Source organism: Piliocolobus tephrosceles, chromosome 8 (genome assembly GCF_002776525.5).
Source record: "Piliocolobus tephrosceles isolate RC106 chromosome 8, ASM277652v3, whole genome shotgun sequence".
NCBI classification, from domain to species: Eukaryota; Metazoa; Chordata; class Mammalia; order Primates; family Cercopithecidae; genus Piliocolobus; species Piliocolobus tephrosceles.
Window position 1 is genome coordinate 60,997,291 of NC_045441.1, and position 27,235 is coordinate 61,024,525.

Here is a 27,235-nt window from a genome sequence, read left to right on the forward strand (position 1 = left end):
GAGGCCAACTCAGGGGAATCTTCAGGCTTGCTTCAGGAAATCATAGGATGAATTATCGGACCATCTACTATTCTGCCTTTCATCCTCATGAAACACTGAGATGATTTATATGAATCAAATTGCTGGTGATTCTCTAGGTCCAATATGAGTTAGTTAGTAAATCTTATGCACCATGGCAGGTAGAGATGGAGAAATGATCCTTAGGCAGACCCAGGTTGACCCTAGAGTTAGAAAATATTATTTTTCACCTGTGCATGCACACACACACACACACACACACACACACACACACACCCCTAGACAATTCCTCATAACCTGGACATGAAAATGCCACAGGATGAGTGGTAAAAATAGAAAAATACCTGCTTTCTGTAGCTACAGAACCTATGGGAAAATAAAATCCTTAAAATAACATTAGACTACAAACTTCTTGTCATACTATCTATATTCCCTGCAACAAACAGGACCCATTCTCCATCACTCAGGTTGGAGGTTGAAACATTAAAAATTCCCAAAGTGAAACACTATGTGGATGGAAGATTGGCCATGCATTAGCAAAGAAAATATCTTCTTTTTTTTTTTTTTGAGACGAAGTCTTGCTCTGTCACCCGGACTGGAGTGCAGTGGCGTGATCTCGGCTCACTGTAAGCTCCGCCTCCCGGGTTCACACCATTCTCCTGCCTCAGCCTCCCCAAGTAGCTGGGACTATAGGCGCCCGCCCACCACGCCTGGCTAATTTTTTGTACTTTTTAGTAGAGCCATGGTTTCATCGTGTTAGCCAGGATGGTCTCGATATCCTGACCTCATGATCCGCCCGCCTCGGCCTTCCAAAGTGCTGAGATTACAGGCGTGAGTCACTGCGCCCGGCCAATGATCTCTTTTTTATTATCACTCTTAAAACCTCTTAACGTTGAAACATAATGCCTGACAGCCTCCTCAAACAAACTGCAAAAGTAAAATAAAAATAACCTCTTTCATTAAACATTGCATGGGACACAGACTCCCTGAGGCTTCTCCAAGGAACCCAGTCTGAGCAACCTTACTCTAGACCTAGGGTGCTCCTCCTTCCTAGAAAGCAGAAGAGTAAAGAATGGTGAAATGTGCAGGTGAGGAAAATAAGTGGTATCAATTGTTAAATTTATTCATTTTAAAGGTAACATAGGAATTGCCAAAAGTTTTTAAATGCTAATATTTTCGAAGACAGTATTCTAAGAGTTTTATCAGATGGAGAGTTTTACAAAGAAGTCAGCTTGTCCCTGTTTTCTTTATATGTCTGTACCCTCACATTTGTGTAACTTTGTTTGCTTAGAGGTCTATCTCTTTGTGTTTCTCCTGTTTCTCCTTTTCTCTGTGTGTGTGTATAAACAAATATTTTGTGTATAAATATAGTATATGCATATATGCATATGTATGTCTATACACACATATGTATGTGTATATATGTCTATACACACATACATACATATACATATATGCATGTATATATACACATATACACCTCTGTGATATACACACCTCTGTCATATATGTATGTGTATATGTGTACATATGTGTATGTGAACACACATATGTATATATGTACACATATATATGTACACATATAGGTATATTTATATATTTGGGTATATATACATATATGTACATATATACATACAAAAATATACATACATATTTATATATGTATACATATAAACATACACATGTAATATACATACACAAAACATTTATAATCTTTTCTGGAGCACTAGAGCAATTGAAATATCTTTCAAACACATTTTCGGTATTGAAATTGGGTCACTTAACATGATAGTCACTAGCAAACTTGAAGATGGGATTTGTGTTATAATTTTTATCATTAGATTTACAGCTTTAGCCTCCTTCCTTGGTTCTTCTATGGCCAAAGTTCCTAGAGGTGCTGACTTGATGAAGCCAAGTTAGAGCAGACTTACTCTTGAACATACTTTCTTCTAATGCACACAAATGCTCTTATTTATTATCCATCTTTATTTTTTAAAGTCGGTTCTCTCTTAGCAATGTCCCACACTTCCAATACTTCCAGGGTATTATTATTGTAATGCTGACAGGAACGTTCTACCTACCAAAGGGGTGACATATCCTGAGGACAGGTCACACAATGAGTTGACACCTCTGCTAAGAAGGCTTGTTTGTCTAAGAGGCCTAGTGAAGTGTCTACCACCAAAGGGACAACTCTGGCTTTGGTGTTACACAAATATCAATGATTCTCCTTCTGTTGATCATACCAGCCACTGATGACACTGGAGCCTATGTATAGATAGAATGCCATTTACTGGAACTCTGTGGCATCTCATTAATTATTCATGGACAGGCATCATTGTAATAATTGTCAAATAGACATTGAACTGTGATGAGAGCAATGTTTATTACGTCCAACTGAGGCAAAAAACTTCCATTACTAGCATATATTGATGCATTCAGTAATAGGTTGCTCAAAACTTGTTGACTGACTGCCTAACTCTTATAGAGACTAATGAAAAGCCAAATGATATGATCACTGGCTTCTCTTTATACTTTTACTTTATGTCTCCCTATTTATTCCAACAATTAAAGCAAACAGGAGAGAGAGTTTGCTTGGACAAAACAATGTTATAGGGAATGTAGCTAATAAATCTTAACCTTCATCTCAGCAAAAGAGCACCCCAAGCAGCAGCTGGGATTTTTGCTTTTGCTGATTTTTAAAATAAATGAAAAGTGAACTGCAAGTTATAACACGAAAGCCTGACCTATACAAATAATAAGACACCTCCACTTAACCTGAGCAATCAATACAGCCTCACGTAGGAAAAGTGCTGGGGAAGTTGGCTCGACACCCAGGGTAAATCCAGGCAGGGTAAGTGTTCCCAGCAAGGCAGCCCTAAACTTGTGTTTGTCTCTGCATTTCTCTCTGCCTTGTCCGTAAATCCAAAAAGTCTAAATTGAGTTCCTTTGTTTTCTCCCCTGAACACACAATAAGTATTTGTTCTGAGTCCTCTGCTATTATCTCCTATCCAGTTTCCCTCTGCCCATCCAAACCACATTAATTCTAAGACTTACTTTTCTATTTTCCTTACAGAAAGAAAATGATCTCCATATAAACCTGAACTAATTCAGGTTCTCTAGGCCTCCAGTCCTTCCTTAGCAACTTAATAGTTTGATACATTAAATCTCTTTACTAAATGTTTACTATATGCCTCGTGCCATGTTAAGCACTGGAGGACAAAAAGAAAAGGAGAACCAGTGGAAAAGGCATGATCTCTGTTTCTAAGGATTATGGTGAGGTGAGTATTAAGAAGCAAAGAAATCAACTGTGGTGGGGTATGGGAATCAGATAAGCTTTTGGGACACTTTGCAAGGCAAGAAAGCGACTATGAGGGAGCAGCTGGTGACCACTCCTCAAGAGAGGTGTGCTTGGCTCAGGGCCTATAGGCCACCCTGCTGCTGTGCTCCAGGAGAAGACCCCACTCCCTGATGGCTCTTTCGTTTTAAATGTGCATGCTGACCCTGAGAATGCTTTATGATGTCTGACCTAGGCAACTGGTTATCTGAGTTAAGGATCCTCCAGATCTTTAGGAAATTGCTGGGAAAGGCAAACTACCCAAATATCACATGTCCCAAGGATGAATGGATGGTTGTAGCCCTCCCGCTGGAGGGAAAAAGACTCACATCTCATGCTTGTGGAGTCAGGGGACGGCATTCCTAGGTAACTGATCACAGACAACCCTGCTTTTCACTCTATAATGAATGTTCATACATGCTATAGGTATGTCACAGAAGATGGTCCTGGCTTCTGTGAAGACAAGTGAAAGTAAACACTGAAAATAGACAGGAAGGGAAAGGAGGGATTTAGCAATGACCCACCAAGCAGATAACGCTTTACAGTCAGGTGCTGTGGGAAATGTATTAATAACATCAGCGCTTACTTTTTTACATTGTTTTCATGTTTAAACTTTTTGAAATAAATAAGAAACTTTCATTATAGTCTAGGAAAACGAGGCTTATAAAGATCAAGAGGACTTTCTGCATTCACACAGATGTATACAAAGAATATTCAAGTATATGACTCCCAAGCTGTGTTCCTTTGCTAGTAGATGCTTAACGCAGAGCACCATGAAATATACATTTCCAGTGCCCTGTGAGAGTCCTATGATGCTTTCCTTTGAGCCAAACTTTGCAACTAGGATGAGGACAAATTAGGAAACTTAGACACTATTTTTAATAACAAAATTCCAGTTGGTATGTAGAGGAAAATGTTGTTGCCTAAAACAGTTTCTGATACATAGGGCTAATTATAACTTATTTGATATTATAATAACTTAGAGTAATAATACAGATTTTATATTTACTTTTAAATGAAAGAGTGATTACTAAGGCAAAATAGGAGAAGCCATGGGGTCTATGGCTCAACCTCAGATTTGTTATGTGACTTGTGAAAAATCTCTTAATATATTTTAGATTTCTGTTTTTGAGAGAAGTGAGAATGGAAATACCCATTTCAATTTTTGTGGTCTGTGTTTTTCATGTTAGCAATGGGAACTCACTCTGAGAGATAGGATTAATAGCTGTAGATAGACACACAAATTTTTGAATGTACTATGAACATACTGAACTATAGAAGTTTTTTAATATGTAATAATCTTTGCCTTTGAAAAAATGTTTATTCCAATTAGAGTCAAGATGAAAACAGAAACAGAAAACATCACTATAACTTCAGAGGAAGGAGATTGAGGTAGTTGGCTCAATACTTGAATTTTGCCTTAATGTACAGATATAAGTCTAAGAGATAAGGAGGGCTACCTGACCAGAAAAGATGAATATAAGCCCTGTTCCTCACAGTCCGTTTTTAAATGTTATATGAACAATGTTACTGGGCTCAAATAAATTTGTTTCTTTTAGGTTTTCCTCTAGTAGTTTCATAGTTTTGGGTCTTACATTTAAGTCTTGAATCCATTTTGGGTTGCTTTCTTTTGTATATGGTGAGTCGTAGGGGTCTAGTTTTATTCTTCTGCCTGTAGATAGCTAAGTTTTCCCAGAACCATTTATTTTGAAGACACTGCCTATTCCCCGATGTGTGTTCTTGGCACCTTTGTCAAAAATAAGTTGAGTGTAAATATGTGGCTTTATTTTGGGGTTCTTTATTCTGTTCCATTGGCCTATTTGTTTGTTTTTATGGCAGTATCATACTAGTTTGGCTAGTATAGCTTTGTGGTATATTTTGAAGTCAGGTAGTGTGATACCTCAAGCTTTGCACTTTTGCTCAAGATTGCTTTGGCTATTTGGCGTCTTGAGCTTCCATGCAAATTTTAGGATCGTTTTACTTATTTCTGTGCAAAATATATTTTGTATTTTGATACGGAGTGCATTAAATCTGAAGGTCAAGTTGGTGGCTTTAAGTTTGTCATACACGGCTGTGTTAAGGTATGTTCCATTTGTACCTAATGTGTTGAGGGTTTTTATCATGTTATCAAATGATTGTTATCAAATCAATGTTATCAAATGATTTTTATGTGTGTCTTTTGAAGTGATCATATACTTTTTTAAACCTTGATTTTGTTAATGTGATGTATCATGTTTATTGGTTTGCATATGTTGAGTCCTCCTACCATCCCTCAGATGATTGAGGCCAGCATTGCCCTGATACCCAAACCAGACAAGGACACAATAAAAAAAGAAATCTATAGACCAATATCTTTTATGAAGTTAGATGTGAAAAATTTTAACAAAATATTATCAATCCAAATTCTTTTTTTTTTTTTTTTTGAGATGGAGTCTTGTTCTGTCACCCAGGCTGGAGCGCAGTGGCGTGATCTCGGCTCACTGCAAGCTCCGCCTCCCAGGTTCACACCATTCTGTTGCCTCAGCCTCCCTAGTAGCTGGGACTACAGACGCCTGCCACCATGCCCAGCATTTTTTTTTTTTTTTTTTTTTTTGGTATTTTTAGTAGAGACAGGGTTTCACCATGTTAGCCAGGATAGTCTCAATCTGCTGACCTCGTGATCCACCTGCCTGGGTCTCCCAAAGTGCTGGGTTTACAGGCATAAGCCACCATGCCCAGCTCATTTTTTAAATATAACTTTGCTAAATATAAGAATTTTATAGTAGAATCCTTTGGGTATATTCTACAAAATTCTTATATTTAGCAAAGCAAACTAACACAGGAACAGAAAACCAAACACCGTATGTTCTCACTCATAAGTGGGAGATGAACAATGAGAACACATGGACACAGGGAGGGGAACATCACATACTGGGGCCTGTTGGGGAGTCGGGGGCAAGGGGAAGGAGACCATTAGGACAAATACCTAATGCATGCTGGGCTTAAGGACTAGATGACGGGTTGATAGGTGCAGAAAACCATCATGGCACATGTATACCTATGTAACACACCTGCACATTCGACACATGTGTCCCAGAACTTAAAGTAAAATAAAATAATAAAATAAAATCATTTTAGTTGGCATTTTCGTTTTACTTGTTTCTACTTTAAGCACTTTGATTATTCTACTATCTTTGGCTTCCTTTCTTTCTTTCTTTTTTTTTTCTTTTTGATGAGAAATCAGCTATTGGTCAGGTGTGATGGCTCACACTTCTAATCCTAGCATTTTGGGAGGCTAAGGTGGGAGGATTGCTTGAACCCAGAAGTTCGAGACCTGGTTGGGCAACATAGGGAGAGTCTGTCTCTCCAAAAAATAGCTACATATGGTGGCATGTACCTGTGGTCAAGCTACTCAAGAGGCTGAAGTGAGAAGGATCACTTGAACATGGGAGGCCAAGGCTGCAGTGAGCCTTCATCACAATATTGCACTCTGGCCTGAGTGAGAGAGCAAGTCTTTGTCAAAAAAAAAAAAAAAATAGAGAGAGAAAAAAAAAGAAAAGAAGAAAAGAAAAAAAATCAGCTATTAATTTTGTTTGTATTCTCTTTTAAGTAATAAGTCATTTTTCTCTTGTTGCTTTCAATTTTCTCCTTGTCTTTGACTTTCACCATTTTTATTATTATGTGTCTGTTTGTGAAGGTCTTTGTGTTTACCCTCCTTGGAATTTGTTGGGCTTCCTTGATATGTAGATTATTGGTTTTGAACAGATTTAGGAAGTTTTCAGCCATTATTTTTTAAAATATATTTTCTTCTTTCTCTCTCTCCTCCCTTTTGGTATCCTGTTACACGTAATGTTTTCTTAGAGGCTTTCTTTATTGTTCTTTATTTTTTTATTCTCTCTGTTTTTAGGCTCACATAATCTTTACTGAGCTCTCTTCAAGGTTGTTTTTTCTGTCCAAATCTATTGTTAAGCTCCTCTAGTGTATTTTTTCCCACTTACTGCATTTTTAACTCTAACATTTCCATTTGACTATTTTTACAATGTTTTATTTCCTATTGATATTCTGTATTTGAGGTGGCATTGTCATCATACTTTTATTTCTTTAATACTAATTTATTTTAGATCTATGAATTTGTTTGTAGTGTTTAATGGAAAGTCTTTTTCTGACAAATATGGTTTTCTGTGTGTGTGCTCTCACAGGGAGTTTGTTGCCTGCTTTTTTCTTTAAACCTCTGGTGTATTGTTATACTTTCTTGTTTCTTTGCATCTTTTATACTTTTTTAATAAAAACTGGACATTTTAGGAAACATATTGTAGCATTTCTGGGTACTGTCCCTTCATGCCCTCTTGGGGCTTGTTACTTGCTTATTTATTTGTTTAGAGGCTGGCAGGGTTATTTCAGGGAAATCTACTCATTCTTTCAGTGTTAAACCTCTGATGTCACTTTTTAGGGAGACACAGCTTTAGGTATGCCCACGGTCGCTCTGGGATGACAGTGGTTTTGGTAGAGCTTTGTTTTTCCTTTTCCCTCACTGGACCTATCTGTTAAACTTCATTAATTGCTGAATGATATCTCTATTTTTTATAACAATGCCCTATAACATAAATTACCATACAAATAAATCCTAAAAAATTTTAGCTCCTTTGAAGAAAGTTATTGAGGTCATTTTTATCATTTTTTACTCCAAGGTGGCACCTCCCACCTACCTTATTCCGTGGTACCAACTTACACTTTAGACCATATTTTTTCTCAGTTGTCTTCTACCACAGTCTCCATTGTTCTTATGAGTATTTTCAAGCTTGAACGTCTCCAAAATATGTTGCAACTGAAGTCAGTTCCTTTGGGAAGAAATTAGATGCTCTTTTATGGCTTGTTGGTAAACTTTTCTCGAGTGATATCCCTAGGTATCACTCTCACTCTAGAAGCTAAGCACTTGGTGGTGGAAAACTGTACAGAATACAGAAGTAGCCTAAGATCCCCGTGGCTCACTTCTTCTGGTGCTGAAGCATGCCTCCTCACAAGCCAAATCAAAGATGATTAGGGCCCCTACCCCATATCCTCAGCATTCCACACGTAAAGCAAAACATCTGTGCCATGGGTGGGAAATGGGCAGATGAAGGTGACCTCCACTTCTCAACCACACTCAGCCTCTGCAGTAGGTAGCTCTGTGTAAGATAAGAAATATTGACATCTTACTCCTCCTAAAAAGAAAGCTCTCCAACTGGGAGCAAAGAAGCGGGGTGGGGAGCGAGTCCTGTCTTCTTGGTTTCAGTGAAATCTCTACACCTTACTGATCCAGGACGGGAAAAAAAGAGAGCTGTTTGGACTTAAATACTATAGACTATTGCTTCTTTTACTGCTTTTTATAGATTTTCTCAAGTAGATACTATTTTATTTGCTATTTGTACATAGTACCATTTCTCAAGACTTCAAATGGTTGCTGTTTTTATCTGGAGCTCCTTAACGCTGTCATGCCAAAAGTCAATTTCTGTCATTCTAGAGCTGTGGTGAACATAATTGGTTTATTCATTGTTATTGTCAAACTACTTATAGGTATATTTTAATATCATTTACAAAGTGCAACATTTCTGGATGTCTTTTTAAAATCAACTTTGTGGATGTATACTTTATACACAACAAAATCTATCCAAGTTTACATTACCAAAATGTTTGACAAATTTATACACCAGTGTAACTATCAAACCTAATCACGATGTACATTTCCATCACTTCAAAGGATTTCCTGTGCCTCTTCCCGGATAAATCCATACCACCCAACCTCCATCTCCAGACAGCTACTGATGTGCTGCCTTCATGTTGCAGATTAGATTGTTTCAGGTGACCCTGGGAGATGCTTCTTCTTAATCATTTTTCCCTAAAACGATGTATAGCCTGAATATTATAATTCTGACTCTCTTCTAGCACCTCAAACCTTCAGTGAACTGTCGAGGGACAGCGGTTTTACACAGATATGACTATAGAGCTACTGAGGCCACCCAGAGCTGATTGGTTTTTGCCTGCTCAGAGTTTGCTTTCTGTCTCTTCTTTCCTGTCAGGCTTCCCATATCTAGCCACATCCTTGTAATATGCTCCATTTTACCTTAATTTAGCCAGTGTCTGTATCTATTACTCTCCACATAACCATAATTCTTATAAAAATTTAACTTTTTATAAAATTTTTATAAAGAAAACTTTATTTAGAAATACAGTATCATTACTTATGAATTGTTAAATTCCTCCAACTTAGACCAGAAACCAAAATTAGTTGATTTTTACCAGAATTAGTTGATTTTTAAAACAATTGCATTGTTGTTACATGAAGTGGAAAAAGAATTATTAATTGGTAGTCTATGAACAGGCTAAAAATATATCTGCCACAGTGAACATCAATAATCAGTTACTAAAGGGCAATTTAAAACCCAAGCAGAGAATGCTAGCGAATAACTTAAATATTGAACAAAATGAAGAATTATAAAAAGAAGCTATAAAAATACAAAGCATTTAGACATTGTGTCTTGTGATTTGATTTTGTTGGTTAACTTGTGGGAAGCAACGGCAATAGTCGTTAATATTTTTTCATCATTCCATTTTCTGCATGCAAAAATTTAAGTGTCAGTTTACAATCATCAATCTATTGCCACTGTCCTTTGTACCTTGTAGGTATAAGCAAAGCTAATTTAGAAAGGAAACCATTATTCTCCTGAGAGTTTTATTTTAACAAAGGTTAGATAAAAATATTTTTTAATCATTGTCTTCTGCCCAGACTCCTGGCTCAGACTTGTGCAGTCATTCACCTTCAAACCTCCATCACAGCACTGCTGAGTCTGCACTCAACTAAGCTGAGAAATAAGCAGCTTTGACATTTAGTGGCCCAAGGCTTCTTTTCTCCTTGAAGGAATTATGTAAGTCAGCAACATGTGGTTTTATTTGCTCACCTGGTTTCAAAGCAGATGGTGAATTCTCACCCCAGCTGGATGGAAGGGCCCTGAAAACATTTAGCAGTATTTACCAGGTGAACGAACTCTGCTTGTGCTCCAGGGCCTTCGGGAACGTATGATTTACATTCATAGATGCCTAAATCTAGGTAGGGGAAGACATCAAATTCAAAACCAAAGGAAACGAATAACTTATAGTTCTGTTCCTGATGTACATCAAAGTTAGACTGTCTATCATGAGTGAATATAAGAAAAGCTCTTATAGTCTTATATATATATGAATATAAAATATATTTTATATATTCTTATATATATAATATATTCTTACATATAAGAATATAAAAATATATATATAAGAATATATTTTATATTCTTATATGTGATTGAAATTTTAGTCACCAGGAAGTCCTCAAGGACTCCCTTTCCCTGCAATTGTTTTACTAATGACACTTCTGTACACAGTAGTGATATGATTTCATTTTGGTTATATTTACTAAGATTATCCCACCTTTGACCTTTTTATTGCATACATTCTATTGGAAATTAGTTTAGTGAGTGAGTAATAGCTGTTGTGGACTTTAAATCCCTTCACTCAAACAAGATTTGTGTTTTTATCCATGTCCTAACAATGCCATTTCACTACTACCAGGAGATAGTGACGGCTTTTGTGCACTATAATGCAACCTTCAGGGCATGAATATTTCTATAATAAATGAACATTGAACACCATAAGTATTGGCATAGTCACTGTTCTTAGTGAATAAATAAAAAATACTCTGGAATCTCTTTTACCTCTTCCTGTATTTTGTTTTGTTTTGTTTTGAGAGGGAGTATCACTCCATCACCACGCTGGAGTCAGGGGCACAATCTCAGCTCACTGCAACCTCCGCCTCCTGAGTTGAAGTGATTCTCCTGCCTCAGCCTCCTGAGTAGCTGGGATTACAGGTGCATGCCACCATGCCTGGCTAATTTTTGTATTTTTAGTAGAGACAGGGTTTCACCATGTTGGTCAGGCTGGTCAAGAACTCCTGACCTCATGATCTGCCCACCTCAGCCTTCCCAAGTGCTAGGATTACATTTGTGAGCCACCAAGCCTGGCCCACCTCTTCCTGTATTTTTAATTATTGATATGGTTTGGCTGTGTTCCCACCTAAATCTCATATTGGATTGTAGTTCCCATAATCCCCACATATCATGAGAGGGACCAGGAATTGAATTATAGGGGAGTGCTTTTCCCGTGCTGTTCTTATGATAGTGACTATGTCTCACAAGAGCTGATGGTTTTATAAAGGGCACTTCCCACACACAAACATGCTGTCTTGCCTGCTGCCATGTAAAATGTGCCTTTGCTCTTCCTTCACCTTCCACCGTAAGTGTGAGGCCTCCCTAGCCATGTGGAACTGAGTCCACTAAACTTTTTTCTTTATAAATTACCCAGTCTTGGGTATGTCTTTATTTGCAGTGTGAGAACAGACTTATTCAATTATTACAGTCACTAATGGGGTTCATTGCCCATCAAATCATTCTCCAGTAAAGTCATCTACAATATTTCCATAAGAGATTTTATTGTTGTACCTTGATGCCTAACTTGAAGTGAATCTGGACTGTATGTTGCCCACATTGGTCCTTAGTCACATTTTGGGATCTGTTTTTTCTAACAGTGAAGACATTAATTAATCCTACATGAGAGTATGTTTATGTCTGAAATTAATTACGACCATATTTTGTGGATTTAGGATGTTTCGCAGATGTATACACTTAAAGACTGTCTTGTAAGGTCAACAGCTGAGAGGATGTAGAAGGAACATGCTGAGAAGTTCAGGAAGTACTAAAATAAAGCTCCCTCTTCCCGCAGGATATGTTAGGTCTTTTGAACAAAGACTTGTAGATACTTTCTTGGAAAAATGTTTTCAAAAATAGAATTGAATATTTTAAAACTTTCATCCCAATAGAAAGCCAAAGTTAATGAGGAAACTTGGATTCATTTCACAAAATGTTGCTTGTAATCTACTTTGCTTGGCTACATGTTACCTGGACAAACCCAAAAGACCAGTATAAATTCCAGTACTATCACTCACAGTATCACAAACTTTTGGTGACTCAATCACTTTATCTGTATGTTGTTCATTCTAGGACCAGTTTCCCAGAGGTCATACTCCTCTCAGATTACTTAGAATTGGTTAGTCTTAGGTCATTCGACTTGAGAAGTCCTCAAAGATTTTACTGTTGAAAGTATTAATACATCCATCACCACAAGGGAATCAGTTAATGTGCTGTTATATCTCAAAGATATTACGATACTATCTTTATCTTTCTCAACAGCCTCCTCTAAATTCTATTCTTTCTCTTTGCCTTAAAAATCTGCACAATGAAAAAGAGCACAAGGGAAGTCTCCTGGGAAATACAGGGAGAAAATAATTAGTCAAAATGTCCAACGACAGATTATCCAATAATTTATGATGTATCAGGATGTAGAATACTACACAACCAAGAAAAATACTAATGTACTTATTGATCTATTCATATTTAAAAAGTTAATGATATATATTTTGTGTATTCCATATGACAAGCACTAGGCTAAGTCCCAGATATATCATGGTGAGCAGGAGAGACTGGAGCCCTGACTTTCTGAAGTTTTGAATCCAGTGGGAGATACTAACAATAGATAAGTGAAGAACTACAACCATAAAAATTGTTATTAAGAAATACCATGTGCTGGAATTTCTGAAAATAAAAGCATGCCTATATTCAAATATACAGTGTGAAAAATAAAGGTATGCACAAAAAAGTCCATAAAGGTACAAACAAAAGATGGGCAGTAGTTTCCAGTGGCTGCTGGCAGAACAGACGTCAGGAGGCATGCGTGAATGGAGTCAAGCAGAAGTTATTTACAACCCCTGCTGACTGATCAGTACCCATGCCACACTGGTTATTATTAATACATACATGGGATATCAACACTGGGTGTTATTAGTCTGGCCAGTCCTTACTTCCATTATGTTTTCTAGACTATCTAATTTTTAAATAATGCTTTATTATGTCATAATTGTAAAACATTTTAAACATACACACAGTAGAGAAAACTTTCACTTCTTTATTCGACATACAAGTTTAACAAAAGTTAAGAAATTGTCATTTTTGTTTTAGGAAGTTTTTAAAATGAAATAATCACAGATAGAGCTAAATTTATAAAACTTAATCCTTTTTTTTCTCTTCGTCTCCTTCCCATGTGTAATCACGTCTCTAAAAATGTGCTGATTTTATGTTCTAATAAAAAGGGCTTTAAAAATCAATATATAGTACAGATGTAACAGTCTGAATCACCAAAAAGGTAAAGAGAAAGAAAAGCAAGAAAGAAAAAGAAAAACTGAGGCTAAAACTGTGGAGTGATGAGTAATCGTTAGGAGAATGAAAGAGAAAGCTTCACTTTACAAAAGTCCCTGCTGAATGAAATGGTCAAAGTAATTGTAAGAAATCACAAAAACATTTTGAAAAGCTCAGGTTAGCCTTAACTAAACTGCAAAACTTCCTGCAGCTTGAGAGCACGTTCATGCTGAATCACTAGATTTTAGAAATATAAAAATCAACTAACCACTGAAACATCCAATTGTTGTAAGAAAGTTCTAGATTCAAAAATAAACAGAAGCAAAAGCATCGTTTAAGAAAGTTCTTTGAAGAAATTCCACACTCATAATTTAAATGAACGTTCAAATAAATGTTGTTATTAACTTTTTTGAGTGTCATCAGTGAATCACTCACTATGCTAGTACCCGATTTAGAAGATAAGTAGAAAATAATCTTTTCTTCGAGGAGTTCACAATCCAGTTAATAAAACTTGTTAGATGACATGGCATCTTTTTGTCCCTTGTGTTGCCACTATTCAGAGAAGAGTTGCATATAGTAGGCATGAGGGGTATTATTAAATGTTTAATAATTAGCTCTCTAGGGAAAATAAAAACCCGATTTGCAGTATTTTCCAATTTCCATGATATTAATACTACCCCCATGGTTGATTTCAGGATGACATTATATGATGAAACATTATATTTCTTTTTGGAAAGAAATACACACCAGAACACTAGATTCACCAGAGCGAGCTAGTTCAAGCATTGAACAAATATTTGTTCCATGAAGACAAACAGTATAATAAATTTAATAAAAGAGGTTGCTTTAACATATGACAGAAGCACAAAGAAATGATCAGATCTGTTGGAAGGGAGGGCTTGGGTATTTCAAAGTCTTTTCTGAGGTGATTTCTTGATTTTTTTTTCCATTACAGCTATGTTTCATTTATAGATTTTCACTAGAGTAATTGTTCTCAAAGAGGGTACAAGATGACTGAGTGGTGGTAGTAGGAGGTTTGTATTACTGTTTCCAGTATTTTTAAAACAGCAATGCTACTAAATAATCTACCATGAACAGGATGTCTCCCCCCACCCCCCCAGCAAAAACAACTGTGCGAATTGTCAAATATATCAACAGTGCTGAGATTAAGAACCCCTGCACTGGAATAACATAGAATAATCTAGTTGAAGGGAACAGCTGGTACAAAGGCAATGAATAATGAAGGAAAAGTGTATTTTTACCTGGGATACTATGGAAACAAGCTGAGACTCAAAATCAGTGTTTTCACAAAGCTTTTAAAGAAGAGTTTTCCTATATTGGAATAACTCTATGCTTTCCTAATTTCATCAACAATCCACTCTCATTTCTTATCTTTTGTTTTCCTTTGTGAATCATATCTGCTTTCTCACATCCCATATTATTTCAAAAAATGAAGTTACATCCTTAACTTTTTCCAACCATTACACACTTCCAAGTACCAATGGATCATCAAAATTAAAATTTAACATTGTGTTTTGCAGGCTTTCACTTACCTATAATGTTTCATATTACATAGAAAAACCTAAGTACCACTAAACATGATACACGAGGGAAACAGAATGAGGGAAAGATGTATTACAATTATCTCTGGGAAAACAAAAAGAAGCAAATATAGATACAGCTCTTTACATTGCTCTATTTTAAGAAAACAGTTATCATAAAAAGTTAAATTGTGATATAATCTTTGGGGTTTGAAAAATATCTTTAAATTATGAAATCTCACAATAAGATTATAGTGAAAGTTGTAATATATATATTTGTATATTGTCACTACATTTTCTTCTTTTGGGAAGTGATTTGGCAAGTAATTTCAAGATCAATTTAAAAAAGAAATCATGTTTGTAACCCAAACATTAGCTTCTGGCAATTTATCTTAAGCAATTAAAAAGAATAAAAGTTGCGTTCAAGAATAATAATAAAAAAAAGAGAGATTATAAAAAGAGGAAAAACCTCATTTAAAATCTCTAGCCTTTCAGAAAAATCCAAATTCTATTTAAATGGTAGTCCCCATTAATTAGTATTAGGCATATAACAGAAATGGTACATGGTATTAAATGCTAATTAAAGGCCAAATTCAATAGGATGGGAAATGGATATTGGAATGGAAATTAGATACTCACTGTTCTCTGGTAGAGTAGTTTCAATGAAGTGCTGGAACCAAAGGATATTATTTAAGGTGGAGTAATTTCAACTGCTTTGTTTTAGAGACCCTCTCCCTGTAAAATGCTCCTACTTGCCTCTAGTAAACCTGTAAACTACCAAGAGCTTTGGCTTATTCTGTGAAATAGAATATGTGATAGCCAAACAGTCTCTTCAACTTCAAGCTAACCGAAACATTGATAGGCAGTGTGGGACTTGGAATCAGTGAAATCCAAGTGTAAATTTCATCAGTGCCACACACTACTTGCGTGATCTTTAGCAAGTTCCAAAATTCTAAATATGCATTTCCTCATTGATAGCATACAGTCCTAATAATACCTAATTCATATAAACGTTGCCAGGACGAAATCAAATAACGTCCTATCCAAAACAATATAATTAGAGAATAGCTTATAGATGGAAATATTTAGCTTAATGTGGACAAGTTAGCATCTCTCTTTGGGTTGAATTTTTTCTGGAAGCATTAATAATATATCTATTCAAGCTAATAAATATTTATTGAGCACTACGTTACAAAACACTTTGCTGTATATTAATTAAGATTAATAATAAACGTGTGTCATACCTATGATCCAATACATTAATAACATTACGTGACAGTAACTTTCATACTGGTAGAGAAAATAAGAAATATGGCCAGGCATAGTGGCTCACACATATAATCCCAGCACTTTGGGAGGCCGAGGTGGGTGGATCACAAGGTCAGGAATTCGAGACCAGCCTGGCCAATATGGTGAAACCCTGTCTCTACTAAAAATACAAAAATTAGCCGGGTGTGGTGGTGGACACCTGTAATCCCAGCTATTCAGGAGGCTGAGGAAGGAGAATCGCTTGAACCCACGAGGCGGACGAAGATCATTGCAGTGAGCCGAGATCATGCCACTGCACTCCAGCAAAAAAAAAAAAAAAAAAAAAAAGTTTGTTTTTTTTTAAAGGAGTGATTTTGTTGAGGGAAAATTTTCATGAAATGTCAAACTGAACAGTAAAATAACTATCATTATACAAATGAACCAATAAAATAGAAGCCATAAATAGGTATGTAAATCTTCTCTTGGGACAGTCCTTACAAAGAAATGCTTCTACATTTACCTATGTGAACTAATGGTAGGTAACTAAGGGAAATATTTGGTGCACCATCTCTGAACTCAGCAGATGTGGTGTTATCATAAAGCTGAATTATCCTAAATAATAATTGCTTAGCCTCTTTTAAGTATTGTTTTCGAAACAGATGAAATAGTGAATTAATATTTTCTGATCTTTGGCTACCCCCTGTGCCAATAATATTATAAATTATTTTATTACCAGTTCCATGATATGTAAGTTCTGGGTGCTATGGTTCCTAACATGTTCATCATTAGTTCTCATCCTGGCAGACTTTTATAATATATGGAAGCCAGTGCATCTTACAAAGTCCTAGTCATGAAGCAGAACATCAATACTGGCGAGTTAATGTATTGTCTCAAGCCAAGCTCAACACATCAAGCTCGCACCATCAAGCACTATCTTTATCAGTCTCCTTCAGCTGTATGCCCAGTTCAATGCACAACAGGAAATGGTAGGAAGGCAGGTAGAAAAAGAAGATGCAAACATGCCATTAACTTTCAATTCAGAGATGATTGCCTTGGAGCCTTAAGGGGGTGGACCTTATTTTTCCCTTATGAACTCTTAGTATGTTTTGAAGTATAGCTCACTTTAGTATTGAAAATTATTTTAGTATTTTTAAACAGCTCCTGAGTCAAGGCCTTCTGGATTTGGGTGGCCTCAAAGCCACTGGTGTTCTCATCTTTTTTCTTGAAATTATGCTCTATTTCTACCACACCATCCACTTTTTCCCTCTTCTGCATCATCCAATCAGCCTATGGTAGTTCCTCCTTTATTAAAACAAACAAATCCAGAAATTCCACATAAACTTTCAGCTACTATAACAATTCTATGTTCTCTTTATAACAAAGCTCCTCAAAAAGACGTATGGATACTTCCTTATACCGCTTTCTACCCTCCTACAACCTCTTGTTTACTTTTGAAAGCTCCTGGAACAGGCTTTAGTCCCCAGTCCTCCATTGAAACTTCTCATTAAGAACCTGTACAATGTCAAATGCAATGGAAACTTTTCAATTCACATCTTGCTCAACTTATCGCAAGGATTTGATATAATTCACCATTCTCCTTTTTCATATAAAATTTTCACTTGTTCTCTAGGATACCACATACTCCTGATTTTCTCCTACATGAATAGTCTCCTCTACTTCCTTCTCTTTTCCTTTCCACTTCTATAAAATGGACTGCCCCAGGATTCAGTTCTTGGGTATTTCATCTCTAACTACAATTACTCCTTTTGTGATCTCCATTAACTTCACAGCTTTAATACCATATATGGGCAGTTAACATACAAATTTATATCATCAGCTCCAACCTCTTTTCTGACCTCCAGATTTATATATTCAATAACTTTTTGAAAATATTCTCTTGAATGTTTAGTGAGCATCTCACAGTAAGTATCCTCTGCAGAGAACTCTTGATTACCACACTCATTCCAATCTTGCTATTCCTCCAAACTCCCTAATCTCAGTAAATGTCATACTGCCATCTACCCCATTCAAGCAAAACCTTAGTGTCACTCTTGAACCCTGCCTTTATTTTAGACCCTACATTTAGTTAATTCGTAAATCTTGTTAATTCTTTAATGTATTTTTGTAATTGAACCACTTCTCATCTCCTCCAATGAAGACAACACTCCAAGCCACCATCATTTCCTGCCCAGTTTGTAGCAATGCCTTATTAGCCAGTCACACTGTCTCAGCTCTTACAAACTTGTCGTGTTGTCCCCCATACAGCAGTCAGAGGATACTTTAAAAAATGTTAATTGGATCATGTCATTTCAGCACTCAAATACTAAAAAGGTCTCCAATCTCTCTTAGAACAAAATTTGAATTTTTACCACAGCCTTTTTTTTCTTTTTTTGAGATGGAGTCTCATTCTGTGGCCCAGGCTGGAGTGCAATGGTGAGATCTGGGCTCACTGCAAGCTCCGCCTCCCAGATTCAAGTGATTCTCCTGCCTCAGGCTCCCGAATAGCTGAGATTACAGGCATGCACCACCACACCCAGCTAATGTTTGTACTTTTAGTAGAGAGGGGGTTTCACCATGTTGGCCAGCCTGGTCTGGAACTCCAGACCTCAAGTGATCCATCCACCCACCTCGGCCTCCCAAAGGGCTGGGATTACAAGCATGAGCCACCATGCTTGGCCTTTACCATGGCTTTTAATAAATACATAATCCAGCCATTGCCTATAACCAACCTCATTTATTGCTCTTTTTACTTGTTCTGCTCCAGCACTGCTGGCCTCCTTTGGCTTTCTTTAACTTGACAAGAATGTTCCTACCTCAGAGCCTTTGCATTTTTTTTATATCCTGGGTCTGAAATGCCCTTTCCCCAGATAGTTCCGTTAATCACACCACTCACTGCCTTTAGGACTCTACGTAAGTATCACCTCCTGAAAAGGGTATCCTTGAGAACTCTACTGGAAATAGTATCCTTCCTTCACACTCTCATATTTCTTCCTAACAGTGATCATTTTCTGGATGTATAATTTGTATATGTATGTATGTATATGTATACATTTACATTTTTAAAAATAAATGTTTGGTCTTATACATTCAAATTTAACCCCTTTGAAGACAAGGGCATTTTTGGTTTTGTTCATTTCTTTCCCCAATGCCTACAATTGTGCCTAACCTATAGCAGGGATTGAATAAGTAATTATTAGGTGAATTAAATAAAAATATGATGAGGCCTTTATGGTTATTGCCTCCTGGGTAGAGACTTCAAGTGGTTGTGCAGGAGCATTTTGCTTGCTCAAAGAAAACCTTGGCCCGGCACGGTGGCTCACGCCTGTAATCCCAGCACTTTGGGAGGCCAAGGCGGGCGGATCCTGCAGTCAGGAGATCAAGACCATCCTGGCTAACATGGTGAAACCCCGTCTCTACTAAAAATACAAAAAATTAGCTGGGCATGGTGGCGGGCGCCTGTAGTCCCAAGTTACTTGGGAGGCTGAGGTAGGAGAATGGCATGAACCTAGAAGGCGGAGGTTGCAGTGAGCCGAGATTGCGCCACTGCACTCCAGCCTGGGCGACAAAGCGAGACTCCGTCTCAAAAAAAAAAAGAAAAGAAAAGAAAAGGAAAGCTCACTGGCATTCAACATTGTCCTCACATTACTATCAACTGTTGAATCCACTGAACTGAAGAAACCTTGTCCAGTAGAACGTTGTGTGATGATGATATACTCTATATCTGCACTGCCCACTATGATGGTTACTACCCACTATTTTAACATTTGAAATGTGGCTGGTGCCACTGAGGAGTCAAGTTTCTAATTAATATTAATTTTTTAAATTTAACTTAAGTAGCTCCACACTTGACTATCAAATTGAGCATCACAAGTCTAGACCATAAGAGGCAAGTGATTGCCTGCCTTAAATAACCCTGGGGTGGGTATTTTCTAGTAAATATTAAGTACATCTATGTTTCCTAATTTCATTGTCCTATTTTTTGCAGTTATGTATGTTTAGCACATCTAAATAACACAAAAAGAAAACACAAAATATCTCTTTTTAAATGTGCTCAAAGCAGAAGGCCAATTTTTCAGCATGGGAAAGATACTGTTGGCAGAAAGCTACCTTGCAAATGGGTATTAGGCAAAAAAAAAAAAAAAAAAAAAAAAAAAAAATGCAGGACACAATTGCTTTCAGTAGAGCCAGTCAGTAAAGCCATAGATTCCCACTTGATTATACATTGCTTACTTTCTCTACAGCCAGTGCTGACTTGAATCTCTGGATGCACATGCTTTTAGTAAGCAAGTGAAAAAGGAAACACAGAAGTGAATATTTATTTAGCATCCCCTCTACAAAAGTAGATCATTTTTGCAATTTGACACAATATAATTTTAAAAATATAACCCTTCCAAATAAAGGGGCCAACAGGTATATCTCAAATAACTCCATTCTGTATTTTAATAAAAATACATAAATTTTTTAAAAAACAATATTCTTTAGTATTTAAAATAGAAAAAGAGAAAGCCATATCTACATAGCTTATTTTCATATAGAATGAACACAGAGCATACAAATGGTACATGGTTCTCTTTAACCCTTTCACTACATCCAACCTATTACAGCCTGATCTACCTCCTAAGGAAACAAATCAAAGGGTATCCAAGAGTGGTAGAATTTATGTCAGACATTCTAAGTTTCTCGCTTTAAATCAGGGTGACTTATCATTCACCAGATAACTACTCTAAGTATTATAGATCAGGGTTCTCAATCTCAGTACTATTGACAATTTGGGCTAGATAATTCTTTCTTGTAGGGGGGTGTCCTACCCATTGTAGAATGTTTAGCAGCATTCTTGGCTTGTAACTGATAGATGCCAACAGTACTCCTCACCCCACCAAGTTTTGATAACCAAAAATATCTCCAGATATTGCCAAGTGTCTCCTGGCAGTAAAAATCACCCCAGGTTGAAAGCCAAGGAAACAGAAGACAGTGTAGTGTATCACATCCTACTTTCTTCCTTTATTTACCTTTTAAGTTTCCACTCTTCTCAACGCCATGCAATTCACTTGGACCCAAAAAGCATCTTTAATTGGTTTACTTTGGCATTCTCTTCTACTCAATTTTAAGCTTGCCTGCTGATGTCTCTACCCCAATGAGAACACATTTCCCTGAATATTTAGCCAGTCCCTTAGATTGTGGGGCCTGTCCTCAGGATCAACTTTCTTTCAATTTACTTACCTTCAAAGTGGAAATTCTGGTTCTTACCCCAACTGCTTCACAGTTTTGCAAAGTTTAAATAAGATAACAAATGTTAAAGTGCTTTGAAAAGGTAAAAACTTTTTTCTGCAAATGTATTTAATAAATTACCATAATAGTAGCAGTGTTTCTTACTCCATGGAAGCCTGTAGCAAGTTACAGACAGGTAAAGGCTGGTAACTCTTAAACATACTACCCCATTAATATTCATTTTATAATGAACATGGCAGCAAGGTTCAACTCAACTCAAAGTTCAACCCAAGTACCAAAGTCAAATGAGGCTTATGCACTATCTTGGGGGAAAATATTTTGGGTCTCTGGATAGCTACCCAAAGAAGTGTTGAAGCACTGGATTTTAAAGGTCTGCAAACCCCTCTCTCCTGTCCTGTTGACTCCCTTGGTCCCTTACCATTTCCTCTTCTGGTCTTGGGGTAGAAAATGAGGGATACTCGGTAGAAGCACCAGGGGGCGCAACCCAGCATGAGATTATGCCTTGGCTTTCTAGCCAGGCACAGTAATTTCCCTCTTGAGGGAGTAACCACTTCTCTACCCATAACCTTTAAATCAGCTCCACTCTACCCCTATACACTGTGTGTGAACTTCTGTGTGCATGTATGTGTGTGCACACTCAGAATCGAGATTCTTTTAGGAATTTGGGGATTGCAGGAATCAGAGGATCAGGCATTCCTAGAACGCATTTATGATTTTGTAAAGAAAGGGGAGAAGACAATTTCCCTTTAAAGGCCTATTTCCCTGTAAATGGTGTTTAAGAAGTGCCACCTAGAACCTCGGCACATGTGAAGTGGGACTAGACTTCTCTTGTCAAGAAACTAAACAGGCATCGCTAGTAAGGCAGGAAACGTGAACTTGACAAATCACCTCTGAGCTTGCCAAGAGGCTTAGCTTTTATTCCAGGGTCAGAACCTTGTCTTCTTTTATCCAACTTGAAAATGAAGAAAATATTTGCATAGTATTCAGATGTGCCATCCTTAAGAATGTGAATATTTAAGATAATGGATCAAGTGGAAATAGGTCAAAAGATATAGCACAGTGTTAAAAATAGCCACCACAGAAAATGTGTTTGTATTTGGCATGGTGCCTTTTCACATTCATGTAATTGGCCATTTGGCTCGCTGTGTAAAGCAGCCAGCTTCCCTCAGCTCTGGGATATGGGGGTTAGGGTATTCCGCTAGCTTCCCCAAACCACATAAATTGAAGACCAAGTCAGTTATTTCTACAGTTAAAGCTAAAATTCCCTTCCTTTCATGTCAATGATGAGACTTTCTAATGTAAAAATATTACCATTACTATCAGCAAAGGAACTATTCTCTCTTGAGGCTTGTTGTTTTGTTTTGTTTTAATTTGCTTATTCCCTCCTCCCTCCCAGTCTCTAGACCCCTTCGTGGATGGTATCAGATGATTTCAGTCCAACCTTTCATTGCATTCTCTGACTGAGCCAACACAGCTGGATTCTCAGCCAACTATGAAGTTTAAATTGGTAACTCCAAATCTGTTCTATAAATTTCAGCAACAGCAGATTTGGCCAGAATTTCAATGCTATCTCCATGCCTGAATTTCAAGAATAAAGGAAAAATAACCAGGCTCTGATGATTTACTTAAGAGAATGTACAAAGAACCATCACACTCAAGATTGTTTCTTTTGAAAGATTATTCCTGTAAATATTTTTGCCCCTCTAGTATTATTTCACAATTTATTATGGCTATAGAGCCACAAATTTTGCAAATGACTTAGGAAACTAAGTGACTTTATACCTATGACTAGACAAGTACATAAAGTGAACATACTGTTCTAAAAGAATAATTGTATATTGGAGTATTTGGGCTCAAGGAATAGAGGATTTTATTTTGTTTGTAACAGAGCCAAAATCAGCATATGCTTGAGTAATCTGCAGGAAAGACAGCAGGGTTATGGATAAATTATATATCTATGATAACTAGTGAACAGAGCTTATTAAGAACTAGGAATCTGAGGGCTTTATGAAAAGCAATTCAGAGGGAATTCTGGCATGTGTCCAAATGTATATGACTTTTCTAAGGAGGGCTATGGGGTGTCAGATGTTTTAAATTACTGTGCTTTCTCTCTAGACTCCTCTTTCTGTCTCTCTGAAGATAATGTAAAGCTGCAGCTCCATATCTGTGAAAACCCATTCCATAGCATCTGCATCCCTGGGTTGCTAAATACCCTTCTCTAGTTACCTGAATATTAATGGATCCCATGGAATGAGATGGCATGGTTCAGACACAAGCAATTACCAATGGATTTTGAAAAGTAGTAACTCCAAATTATCTTGTAAAGTTGAGAATTATCTGAGAAGAGCTATTGTAAGACTGGGAATCAAGTAACAAAATAAAAGATATGAACTGTCTTTTGCTCTATTAATTTACTTGTTTTAAAACAGAGAATACTTTTAAAATTTAATTATGAATATAGTTTAAATTTTTAAGGGACACAAATGATATATGAATGTGATAATTCTGTACTTCACAGTCAAAACAGATACTTTGTAAACAAGGATTCTCAGTTACCAGACCTCCTGAAAATGAATGACTTTTTTGTTATATCCACTTTTCTATCATTTCTCATGTTTTCTGGTAACACAAACCTAAATTTACCTGTTCATTCTTCATTACTCCCAAAATACTTTTGATCTACTTTCCCACCATAGTTAACCTGGTTATCCATCATGTAATGAAATTAACATTTTAGACAAATAATAAACAAAAAGAAATGAGAACAGATTAAAGAAATATAAAATGTAAAGTTACCCATAGACTTACAGGATGCTAAACTTTTAAATACAATATTATGTGGCTAATTCTTCAAAGAGAAGAGACTGAAAAATTTGTATAGATACTACATCTTTTTGAGTGTTGAGTCATAAACTAATTGCATAAGTCATTCTTCTCAGAATAATGCATCAAACTGTTAGAAGTTTTGAAGTGACTGCCTTGTCAGATATGCTGTTTTAATATTGATTATATCACACTGGCTTAGAATATGATTTAAAGACTTCACAGGTTAAGACACTGCTTAGCCTGGAAGACTGAGAGCAAGGAAAATGAAGAGAACCCACTGAGAAAATGAGATGTCCAAGGGATGAGGTATGAGTTGGAATCAAGTCATCAACTAGGAATAATAATGTGGACATTGATAACAATAATAATAACTAATATTACTGACAGCTTTATATATGCTAGGGATTATTTAATTCTCACTACTCTTTCTATGAATTAGGAACTTTTACCATCCAATTTTACAGATAAAGAAACTAAGTGATTTTGGACTTGTGGGGCTTACATTTTCTATAGGGATCCAAATTGAGTTGCCCAATGGGCATTGGGACATATGAATCAGAACCTCAGGGGGAATATCTGCTCTAGAGTTATAGTTCTGGGAGCTGCTAGACTATAATTGATAATTCAAGTCACAGAAGTACATGAGATAAAGTTTTACACCACTGGATGTGAAAATACCTTTGGAATTTTGGTCATTAATGATCACAATAAAAACTAATTTGGGGCTGGGTGTGGTGGCTCATACCCATAATCCCAGCACTTTAGGAGGCCAAGGCAGGCAGATCACCTGAGATGAGGAGTTTGAGACCAGCCTGCCCAACATGGTGAAAAGCCATCTCTACTAAAAATACAAAAATTATTATTTTTTATTTTTTTTTAATTATACTTTAAGTTCTAGGGTACATGTGCACAATGTGCAGGTTTGTTACATATGTATACATGTGCCATGTTGGTGTGCTGCACCCATTAACTCGTCATTTACATTAGGTATATCTCTTAATGCTATCCCTCCCCCCCACTCCGAGTGAGAACATACGGTATTTGGTTTTCTGTTCTTGTGATAGTTTGCTGAGAATGATGGTTTCCAGCTGCATCTATGTCCCTTAGCCGGGCGAGGTGGCATGCGCCTGTAATCCCAGCTACTCAGGAGGCTGAGGCAGGAGAATCGCATGAACCCAGGAGGTGAAGGATGCAGTGAGCTGAGATTGTGCCACTGCACTCCAGCCTGGGTGATAGAGCAAGACTCCTTCTCAAAAAAATCCCAAAAAAACAAAACTAATTTGGAACCGTGGAAGGGACAAAAGCTATGTGGTGCTGGACTAAAGAATGAAGTATACTCTTCTAAGATGTTTACCTATTAATAAAAAAGAGAAACAGATTATCATAGTTTTGTTTTAACAAACTATCTGGCCATGGAGAAAGATATTAAATAGGCACATTGACTGATAGTAGGATTGCAAGTGCCAACATCTCAGCTTTTATCTAACCAATAGGCCTTTGTTACCTTTTGAAAGTAGTAGAAATATGGTATTAAAACTGCAGCTGCTTCTTCCATCTTCTTCAATCTTGACTTAGGAAGAGAATACCATGCAGAACCCATGATGAAATAAATTATTAATAGACCCTAGAATATTTTTACCTAGACCTTAGAAAAATAATTATGAATCCCCCAATTTAGATGTTAACAATGAGCAGTGACTGATGTTAATTTGAGGATCTATGTTTATTAGATGAAGATCATCACTAAAAAATCCATTTATGAATAAATTACCCTTTTATTTATTGGTCTTTGTTGAGACTTACAGTAGTCTCAAGTTCACTCATTTTAAGATTCAAATAACTAAGCAATATTGCACTTATATTAGAAAACAATCATCCCTCTGGGTTTTCTAATTAACTTTAGAAAATAACAATGTACAAAATAATTAGCAATTTAAAATATAAGTAAGAAATTTTGTACATCTTACAGAATGATTGGATACATTTAAAATTATATTTTAGTAATCACTAGTAATATAATTGCAAAGATATGAACTTGCATAAAATTGTTCTGGCCTTTATTTTGTAATGGGCATTGCCATCTGTTCAGCATAATCAGTTCTTTCATATTTCTCTGGTAAATGAAAACAATACAAATTTCTATTGAAGGAATATATCACGGAAAGAATATGTTCTACTGAATGAGGAAACTAAAATGAAAAAGTCATATTATGTTCAGCAACCCGGGATGATTTCTTTAGATTTTAAAAGTTCTGAGACCAATAACTTTCCTTAAGAGAAAAGCTTTATAAAATTGGTTGAAAATTCAACAAAAAATAGCTCCTGTTATCAAGTCCATAAGTATATTACACCCATTTAAAACCTGAAGGAATCGTTTTTTCCATAATCCTTTGACATTTTTATACCCACTGCTTCCATGATCAAGCCATTTGGCAGTAGTAAAATAGAAAGTTGGCTCGACCATTATCCTTCACATTAAAAAAAAACTGTTTTGTTCTTTTCTACTAATGCCAACTCATTTGATGCTCTGCACACACATCAATTAGAGCTATTAGGTATGTGCAGAATGTAATATGTCAACCAGGTCAAGGCTGATTCTAGATGTGACTCATAGGCCAGAAATGAATGGCAATTTTTACTTTTCCTTAAGTGTGAATCTATGCTTTCAATTGGTTTTTATCACCATGAATACTTCTACCTTTCATCTTAGTTTTTATTACCAATGAAAACATCAGACCCTAACTTTCTATATGAATTTTTTCTGCTGCCTAAAGTCTCCATTTTCCTCCTTAAACTGGCAA

At 36.5% G+C, this 27,235-nt stretch overlaps 1 long non-coding RNA gene across 1 annotated transcript in view; it reads left to right on the forward strand.

Annotated features, from left to right (window-relative positions):
• Window positions 1–24,004, forward strand: part of LOC111545019 — a 50,427-nt gene extending 26,423 nt beyond the window's left edge. Inside the window, exon 3 of the long non-coding RNA XR_002732316.1 lies at window positions 23,724–24,004. This is a non-coding gene — a long non-coding RNA (uncharacterized LOC111545019). The remainder of the gene's footprint in view (window positions 1–23,723) is intronic.
• The last annotated feature ends 3,231 nt before the right edge of the window (window positions 24,005–27,235 follow it).